The 10601-nt window shown below is 37.9% G+C and overlaps 1 non-coding gene across 1 annotated transcript; it reads right to left on the bottom strand.

Moving 5' to 3' along the window:
- Positions 1–2128: 2128 nt before the first annotated feature.
- LOC128281213 (small nucleolar RNA R71) lies at positions 2129–2235 on the bottom strand. Its single transcript, XR_008271426.1, has one exon. It is a non-coding gene; the product is annotated as a small nucleolar RNA R71 (small nucleolar RNA).
- Positions 2236–10601: the final 8366 nt, after the last annotated feature.

The following is a 10601-nucleotide window of genomic DNA, read 5'->3' as shown; positions in this document are numbered from 1 at the left end:
TCATTTTCGGTATGAATGATTTTAAACATTTGAGTATATGGCATGTATAGGGACTTAGTCATTTTGTTATATGTGTCATCATGATTGATAAACCGTAATTTATACATATTTTTACCTCATGTTTAACACATTTTATGGATGATTTCCCATTAGAATTGGTGAATTCGATGCTCCTAATGCTTTAATTTCATGTTTTATACTTAGGAGAGCATAAGAGAGCAAAAGGAACGAGAAACGGGCCAAAAATGAAGAAAATGGGCCAAAGTATGAAATCAACACGGCCTGGACCTCCTCACACGGGTGGACCACATGGTCGTGTCAATTTGGCAGGCTCGAGCACGGCCTGAAGTAATCACACACGGGCGTGTCACACGGCGTGTCCCTGCAAAGCCCAAGTTAAGTCCAATTCGGAAAAGGATAATTTTGAGGGCTCTTTGGCATTCCAAAGCCTATAAATACACCCTAGAGAAGGAAGAAAGGGGGGCACACAGGGAGGGAGTAAGAAATTACTCTGAGAAAGCTGATTGATCCATTTCAGAAGCCAGATTCATCATCAAGACTGAAGATCTCTCCTCAATTTCCCCTTCAGGATTTTTGGGTTTTCTTTATGTTTTGTATTCTTTATTATTCTGAGATGTTTTCTTATTTAGTTATGAACTAAAAACCCTAAATACGTAAGGGGAATGAAACCTAAGACGAATCTTGTTATTATTTTCTGAATTGTATGATAAATATTTAACTTGTTCTTAATTCTTATTTTGATATCCTATGATACTGATTCAAGATAAGCTCTTATTCACAGGAGGAATAGACCCTGTCTAAGAGTACATTTGTCATAATTAAGCGGAGTTGTTTGCGCGCCTAGACATAGGGTGACAAGATTTTGCCGGATTAGGGTGAAACCTAATAAGGGGATCCATAGATCGAGTTAATGCAACCTAGGGTGTTAATTAGAGAAAGGTCTCAATTATTCAATCTAGGGATTAGACGTTATTAGTCTTGAATAAGGATAATAACATAACTTAGGGATCTCTACGGAACAAGTTAAATAAATAAATCGTCCGATTTGGAGCCAGAATAACAAGTACAGTCTAGGTGGATTTTTCTCTAGGTATTGTCTTAATTCAATCGATTTTCCCAAAAGCAATTCCCCAATTCCATTCTCTGTGAATTCTTAGTTTAGATAATTAGTTAGTTAAAACAGAACCTCTTTATTCTTAGGCTAGATAATAAAAAGACAGTCATTACTAGTACTTTTAGTTCCTATGGGTTTGACAATCCGGTCTTGCTAAAACTATACTACTGTTCGATAGGTACACTTGCCTACATCGCGTTAATAGTTAGTTTCAAGAACGATTAATTATAAATATTTAAAACCTATCACGAAATCACGCGATCAAGTTTTTGGCACCGTTGCCGGGGAACTAAGATATTAGGAACACTCAATTTTTAATACTTTAGCCATTTATTTTTCTTGCAATTTAATTTAATTTAATTTATTATTATTATTTATTAATTTACTTGTTTTTCTTTCTCTTGGCAGGTTTTTATAGTTTACGACTAGAAGAAACCCGTCAGGACCACTACTTTTTGACGAAGAAATTGATTGCACAGTTCGTAGACATTAAAGAGAAATAAGGCAAAACTTAAGATACACAGAGAACGAGCAAGAGGACGATACTCAACCCCCAACCGAAGAGATGGCTAAAAACCAAGACAATCAGCTACCTCCTGCAATTGCGGTTAATCAAAATCCTGCTCCACGCACTATGTATGATTATGCTAAACCTTCTTTAACAGGAACTGAATTGAGCATAGTTAGACTGCTGTAGCTGCAAATACTTTTGAACTAAAACCTAACACTATTCAAATGATACAACAATTTGTTCAGTTTGATGGTTTGCAGGATGAGGATCCCAACGCTCACTTGGCAAACTTCTTAGAACTATGCAATACATTTAAAATTAATGGTGTTTATGATGATGCCATTTGTCTTCGGTTATTCCCTTTTTCATTGAGAAAAAAAGCTAAACAGTGGTTTAACTCATTACCACGAGGGTCAATCACTACTTGGGAACAAATGACCGAAAAATTTCTATTAAAATATTTTCCGCCGGCTAAAACAGCTAAATTATGTAATGATATCTCTTCGTTTGTGCAGATGGACTTAGAAACTCTTTACGATGCATGGGAGAGATACAAAGACTTACTGAGAAGGTGCCCTCACCATGGGTTACCACTTTGGCTATAGGTTCAAACATTCCATAATGGCCTGAATCTTTCGACTTGACAAATGGTTGACGCAGCTACTTGCGGAACCATCAATAATAAAACACCTAAAGATGTCTATGAGTTTATATAGGAGATGTCACTGAATAACTATCAGTGGCAAGTCATGATGACTAAGCCAACTAAAACAGTAGATGTTTATAACGTCGATTCGGTTACTATGTTGTCAAACTAGGTAGAACTTCTAAATAAAAAGATTGATGGTTTACTTGGTTCTACTCAGGTACATCCAGTAATGAGGTGCGAGAAGAATGGAGGAGGAGCATGCACAGAGTACAAACCCTTCAACCCTAGCATCGAGGAGGAACAAGTCCAATATATGGGTAACAATAACTCTTGATCCCAAAATAACCCATATAGTAACACTTACAATGCAGGTTGGAGGAACCACCCCAATTTCTCGTGGGGCGGTCAAGGAAATCAATGACCACAACATCCTCCAGGCTTTCAACAACCACCCTATCAACAGGAAAAGAAGTTGAACCTTGAAGAGATGCTCTCAAATTTTATATCGGTGTCAGAAACCCATTTTTAGAATACTGAGACAGCACTTAAAAATCAACAAGCGTCGATCCAAGGGCTCAAAACTCAGATAGGCCAGCTTTCCAAACTAATCTCCGAATGACCACAAGGTAGCTTGCCAAGTAATACTAAGCCAACCCAAGGGAACAGCTCAATGCAATTAATATTCAAGGTGGCGAAGGAGTCGTTGAGCCTGAACCAGAATCGAGGCAAGAAACTGTGGTAAGCAAAGGTCAAGGTGAGGTAGGTCATAATAAAAACAAATCAGTGAATGTCGAATATAAACCTCGTGTGCCATACCCCAATGCGACAAGGAAAGACCGTTCAGATGAACAATTTGGTAAATTCCTTAAACTCCTACAAAAATTACACATTAACTTACAGTTTATTGAAGCTCTATCGCAGATGCCAAACGCAATGAAATTTTTAAAGGAACTTTTAGCAAATAAGTGGAAGTTGGACGAGGCGTCGCATGTAGAGCTAAATGCAGTGTGCTCAGCTATTCTGAAAAATAAGCTACCGAACAAATTAAAAGATCCAGGGAGTTTTGCGATTCCTTGCTTAATTGGTAGTTTAGATGTTAATACTGCATTAGTTGATTTAGGGGCTAGAATCAACGTCATGCCTTACAAAATGTTTTAGCAACTAGGTCTCAGGAAACCCAAATAGACTAGGATGAGCATTCAATTAGCAGATAAAACTGTAAGATTCCCTAGGGGTATTGTGACAGCCTTAAAACGACCCTAATCGAAATGTGGTTTCGGGACCACAAAACCGAGGCATAAAAATAATTTAATATTTATTTTATTGCCTATAATATGTGCTAACTCATGTTTGACATTTTTGATGTTTGATTTAGAGTTATAAATGTGAATTTCACTAGAAAGGACCTAGTAGAAAACTTTGAAAGTATGATGGGAAAATGTGTGATGACTAATTAAAGCATGCATGCAAAACAATGTCCTTGCATGTCAAATATCCCTCTTTTTATAGGAGGTGGCCGGCCATGACAAGGGAGGATCGGCAAAACATGTCATAGACATGTTTTGTTGGTGCATTAGGGAGAAACATTAAACTAAGGGGTATGGGTAATAAAAAAATGAAAAAAAAATGTGTGTGAAGGCTTCTCCCCTCCCCATTGCCGTGTATTGAATAAAAGAAAAGAAAAAAAATTTGCTCATCCATTTCATTCTCTCTTGACCGAAAATACTAAAGAGGAAGGAAGGAATTTTTGCTTCATGTTTGGTTTGGAAGGGGATTAGGAAGAGATTTGGCTATACTTGCATCAAGATTAAGGTATGTTTGAGGTTGTGGCATGAGATTCATGCATGTTTTTAGTTGCTAGCTTGATGTTCTTATTAGCCCATGGTTCAAATCTTTGCTATGTCATGGAATGATATTCGGCCAAAGGGGATGTGGTGTTAATGCCATTGCATGCTAAATATCAAGCTTGATAATGATACATGCGATGGGGGATTGAGGACTCTTAGATTTTCTTTTAGCATTTTTGAATGAGATACTAAGTTCTTTGTTTAACCATGACCAAATTGAAACGGTATGGTGTTGTGGTGTATTCGGCCATGGTATATCCATAAGTATGATTCATGCATGTTGCATGGTAGGTAAGATTTGAGCTTTGGATATGTGTTTATATTTGGATATAAGCAACTTGGGATTCGGCCCTTGCACCTACATGAATATATGTTTGCACATGATGTATTGGTATGACATATATACTATTTCAAGGTGTATATTTGCTTGTGATGATGTTTGGTTATGAAGTAAATGAGAGATGTGTATTGAGCTACAATATGTAATCGTTAGTTAGTAAAATGTATGCTATTTTGTGTGGTATTAAGTGTATAATTGGCCTCAACATGGACATGCATATTCGGCCACATGAGGGGAGTTGGTGTGCATGCATTCAGTTAGAGGCAAGCATATTGATGCCTATTCTTGGCTTGGAAAATTCGGCTAAGGAGAGTACTAACTAATGTGTTGAATTCGATTCGTGATTTCATACACATGTGACTCTAATGTCTAATGTATATAAGGGCTAAGTACCTTGAGCTTCACTTTGATGATTGAATGAATTGTATTGAATTGCTTGTTGTGATTAAAAATTGTGCATGACCATTGAGTATTTGAGCTAAAGGATGGCCAAGGCCATAGGACCATTTAAATTTCCTTGTCATATTCGGCCATAAGCTATCATAATAAGATTCTAATAAGTTAAATTTGTGTGAATTAGCTCAAGAGCTTAGAGGACCACCGTTGGATAAGGGAAAGGAAAAAGTGATCGAATAGCCGTTTAAATCGTTCGACAACATCCGAGGTAAGTCTTGATAATGACCCTACTTGAATTATATTGAAATCATGCTCCTTGTGTGTGGCTATTGAGCCGAAATTGTAAAGGTTTGATAAATATTTTGTGTTTGAGCCTTAGTAACGAAAATGAAATATGGATGTGTCGTGATTATTGATATATGTGTACATGAGCATTTGAATGATATCCGGGCTAAGTCCCGAAGGCATTTATGCTAGTGATTATATCCGGGCTAAGACCCGAAGGCATTCGTGTGAGTTGTTATATCCGGGCTAAGACCCGAAGGCAATTGTGCAAGTTACCAAATCCGGGTTAAGACCCGAAGGCAATTGTGCTTGTGGTTATATCCGGTTAAATCCCGAAGGTACGTGAATTCAGAAATGAGCAATCTTGCTGTAAAAATTTCAGTTTATACACTTGTGAAAATTCCAGCAATGAGGTATGTTCGTATGTGCTTGAATTAGTTGAGTCCTTACAAGTAAGAATTCGCTCAGTTGATAAACGAGCTACCGGCCTTTGGCTAAGTTGTTCTTTTGTGTATAAACATAAGGGTATGTAATGTGAAGTAAGTATGATTATGAGAATGTGTATTAATAAAGTGATTCATTTAGTTATGTAAACGTAATACTTTAGTCAAAGCTGATTTCATTACTTGGACTTACTAAGCATTAAAATGCTTACCCCGTTGCTTTGGCTCTCTGTTTTATAGATTTTGCTCGTTAGCTATCGGATTCGGGATCATCGAAGTCGAAGTCATCCACACTATCAAAGCCCCCATTTTGGTACAATTTTGGTTGAACTTTGAAATGGCATGTATAGGACTACCCTTTGGTTGTAGGTCATGTACCTTTCGGTTTTGTGTAAACTTGGATAGCCATGCGAAAATGGCTTATATCGTTTTAGCATAGTACTATAATCGTTTGTATGTTGATCATTATGAGGTATGGAATGGTTTTGAAACGATTAGCCATTGGAATGGTTAATCATGATCACACTTTGTGCTATATATGCAAAAGGGCCAATTGGATCATGGAAATCATGAAATAGGTAAAGCCTACCTTAAAGGCGGATCTTGACAAGCAGTGATGATGTGGATGTGAAAAATCACTAAAAATAGTAGGAATGGTATTAAATAGTGAATAAATTATGTAAATGAACCTTGATGAATCTACTTTCATATGGAATGTAAATGAACCTTGATGAATCTACTTTCATATGGAAGAAACGAAACGGTCATATGAGTTATATGTTAAGAGATATTAAAGTTCTCGTGAAACAGGGCCAGAACGGTTTCTGGATCCCCTGTTCCGACTTTGGAAATTCATTGTAAATTAACCAGAGATAATTAGTAGTCATTCCATATATGTATAGATTCCTCTCTGAGTCTAGTTTCTATGGAAACAAACGGCATCAGTATTGAAGCCCTGTACAAGGAGATATCCAATTCGTAATGCGTGAAGGTCAGTGTAGTCGAACCCTGAATTAGGGGAGACTTTAACTAATAAACTGTACTAATTGGCCTGACCAAAAATTCTAGAAAAAATTATGTTGATGTACTTATGAGTCTAGTTTCAGGGAAAATTTACGAAACTGATTTTCGAGCTTTAAAACTCAAGATATGATTTTTAAGCCGACAGTGATGCAGTAACCAGCTAGTCTGGAAAATTTTTTTTTATGGACTGTGAAACAATTAAGTTAAGTCTGTGTGCACCTTGTGTTCGACTCCGGTAACGGACTCGGGTACGGGGTGTTACAGGTATTATTGGAGATGTGTTAGGTAAAATTGATAAATTTATATTTCCCATTGACTTCATTGTTCTAGACATAGAGGAGGATAGCAACACTCCTTTAATTCTAGGAAGGCCCTTTTTAGCAACTGCTAAAACAATTATTGATGTTGGCACAGGTGAACTCACACTCCGTGTGGGAGACGAAACAATCACCCTTCAAGCTTGCAATTCCAGCAGTACATTGGAAATTGAAGGTGATCGTCTAAACCATTCTACTAAAACTGACAATATGGTGCAAATCAAAGATCTAGATGAATGGTGGATGCATAAACCGAGAACACCTGAAAAATCGAATCTACGACAGAACGAGCTCAATACCTTTCCAAATCAACTTAAGGTTGGAGATAGAGTCTTATTAGATGCCACAGATCCCCACATTTTCGCTACCACACCGAATGAAGAAATCCCTCTTACGATACTCAGTATTTTCCCATTCGGTATGGTCGAGGTGAGTCATCCCAAGTTCGGAAATTTTAAGGTAAACAACACCTGTTTCAAACCTTATTTTGATGAGATTGATAACAGGAATGAGGAGTATAAACTCCTCAAACCACCATGATCATTCAATGGAGAGGTAAGTCGAGCTTAGACTATAAATAAATGCTTCTCGGGAGGCAACCCGAGTACTAACTGTATTAACTTCTTTAAAATTTAGTCTTCAACACCTAACTTACTAGCGGAGCTTTTGAACACAGGTTTTCCACAGAGACACAGCCACGCACACGGGTGTGCTTAGGGCCATGTGAAAATAGGGGAAAGATTTCCCCAAACACAGTCTACGATAAAACGCCACGGCCGTGTGACATAGTCGTGGTCGAGCCTGCCAAAACAACACGGACGTACGACACACCCGTGTAGAAGAACCATGGGCGAACCTATTAAAACAGCACGGGTGTGTGGCACGCCCGTGTCTAGCACTCGTGGTCGAACTTGTTAGATTGACACGGGCGTGGGAGAAACGAACAACGCCAGACACGACCATACGACACAGACGTGTGCACCCACACGCCCAAGGAACACGGGCGTGGAATAAATGTCAGAAGCGCCCAAATTCAAAATTCGCGAATCACACAGGCTGAAATTGGGGAACACGGACGAGTTACCTGGCTGTGTGCCCCAAAATCTATAAATACCCTACACTATTCATTGTCTTCCCCACTCATAAACCCTAACCCTAGCCGTTGCAATTCCACACGGCCTCCTCGCCACGCCCATGCACTGCCTCTAACTCCATTTTTGACGCTTATTCCTCCCTTCCGAGCATTTGTTTACTTCTTTCTTGTCTATTTTAATGATTTCTAAGGCTTTTTATCATAATAATATGCAAGTTTTTATGTTATTTTCATACTTTTAAATGTTATAATCTAGAATAATTTTCATTTTTTCATGTTCAAGTATTTTTTATTTCATTACAAGATTTCTTTACTCCATTTGATTAGTTAAAAGTAAAATATTCACGGTTAGGATAGTTGGAATACTTATGCCTTTTTCAAATATTTTAACTCAATCCTCATACTTTTCAAATGCTTCTTGTTATTTTCCAATTTTTTTATATATCTTTTATTATTATTCATGCTATTATCATGCAATGCCACAAAAGTATGCTATAAAATGGATTAGTTTGATTAGAATTGTTAAGTTATGATAGTTGTGGCTGAAATATTAGTCATAATCTGTAACACCCCGAACCCGAGACCGTCGCCGGTGTCGGACACGAGGGGTTAACAAGCCAAAACCACTTATGGCACCGACCAATTTGACATTCCCAGGCAAGCTGGAAAACTGCATCGCTGTCGCCTTAAAAAGCATATCTCGAGTTTCACAACTCGGAAACTGATTCTGTAAATTTTTCCTGAATTTAGACTCATATATCCATCCATGGATTTATTTTTAGAATTTTTGGTTGGGCCAATTGGTACAGTTTATTAGTTAAAGTCACCCATGTTACAGGGGTCGACTACACTGACCTTCGCGCGTTACAACTTGAATATCTCTCTGTACAGGGTTTCAATACTGATGCCGTTTGTTTCTAATGAAACTAGACTTTAAAAGGAATCTGCACATATAAGGCATGACTTCTAATTCATTCTGGATAATTTATGGTAAATTTTCAAATTCGCGACAGGGGACCCAGAAACCGTCCTGGCCCTGTCTCACGAGAACTTTAATATCTCTCGGTATACTACTCATATGATCATTTCGTTACTTTCATATGAAAATAGACTCATCAAGGTTCAATTGCATAATTTATTCACTATTTAACACCATTCCTAAAAATTTTGGTGATTTTTCACATCCACGTCACTGCAGCTGGCAGCCTCTGTTTTTAAGGTAGGCTTTACCTATATTGTAGTTCCCATGGACCAACTATAGTCTAGTCATACTTAGGTCCACATATGATCATATTTAGCCATTCCAATGGCTGATCATGTGACCAACTCTCTCATTCCAAACCATAATCACATCATGAAACCAAATATAATTACAAACCACATATGGTCAAATTCCATACTCCACTTTTACGAACCATTTTCGCATGGCGCACACATATACATCACAAAGTACTTAAAAACAACCGAGGGTAGTCCTATACATGCCATATCCAAAACTCAACTAAAGGAGTACCAAAAAGGGCTTTGATAGTGTGGTTGACTTCAACTTCTATGATCCCGAATCCGATTGCTAACAAGCAAAATCTATAAACAGAGAAACAAAGAAACGGAGTAAGCAATTTATGCTTAGTAAGTTTCGAGCCATAATATACACACAACCAAAGCATAGCATTCAAGTAGCTAAACAATAATTCATATGCACAATTTCTCAAAGACATGCTTACTTCACAATCCCAACTCTTATATTCATACACTAATAAGGCTTAGTCAAGGCCGATAACTCATTTATCATTGGAGCGAATACGCACATACACTTACTCATAGTGTGCAAAGCACACACGAAACGTACCTTGTTGTTGGGAATTTCACAAGCGTATTAACTGAAAATTTTTACAGCAAGTTCAAAGTTCTCAAATCACATACCTTCGGAGTTTATCCGGATATAGCTACTCGTTCAAACACCTTCGGGACATAGCCCGGTTATGATAACCCGCACAAATGCCTTCGGGACTTAACCCGTATATCACAACTTGCACAATTGCCTTCGGAGTTTATCCCGGATATGATAGCTCGCACAATTGCCTTCGGGCTTAGCCCGGATATCACAATTCGCACAATTGCCTTCGGGGGCTTAGCCCGGATATCACAATTCGCACATTCATGCACATCTTTGTTTCAATTTCATAACAAACTTTTGTGCACAATTTACTTAATCAAGAATATCATTTCGGCTCAATGGCCACATACAAGGGCACAATTTCGATTGCTTATTACTTCATTCAATCGAATCAAAATCTAAGTTTCGATACTCGAAAACTTACCTCGGATGTTGTCGAATGATTCCGATGGCTATTCGACTACTTTTTCCTTCCTTTATCGGATTTGGTCCCTCTTTGCTCTTGAGCTTAATTTAACAATTAAATTGATTCAATCATTTGAGTATCAAAAAGAGGAACTCAAGGCACTTAGCCCACATATATTCACTAGACATTAAAGTCACATAAGTACGGAATTCATGAATCGACTCAACACACAAAGCCTTCAACATGCTTACTCATGGCC

The sequence above is a fragment of the Gossypium arboreum genome, chromosome 9, assembly GCF_025698485.1.
Source record: "Gossypium arboreum isolate Shixiya-1 chromosome 9, ASM2569848v2, whole genome shotgun sequence".
Taxonomy (NCBI): domain Eukaryota; kingdom Viridiplantae; phylum Streptophyta; class Magnoliopsida; order Malvales; family Malvaceae; genus Gossypium; species Gossypium arboreum.
This window is presented reverse-complemented; position numbering and strand designations above follow the sequence as displayed.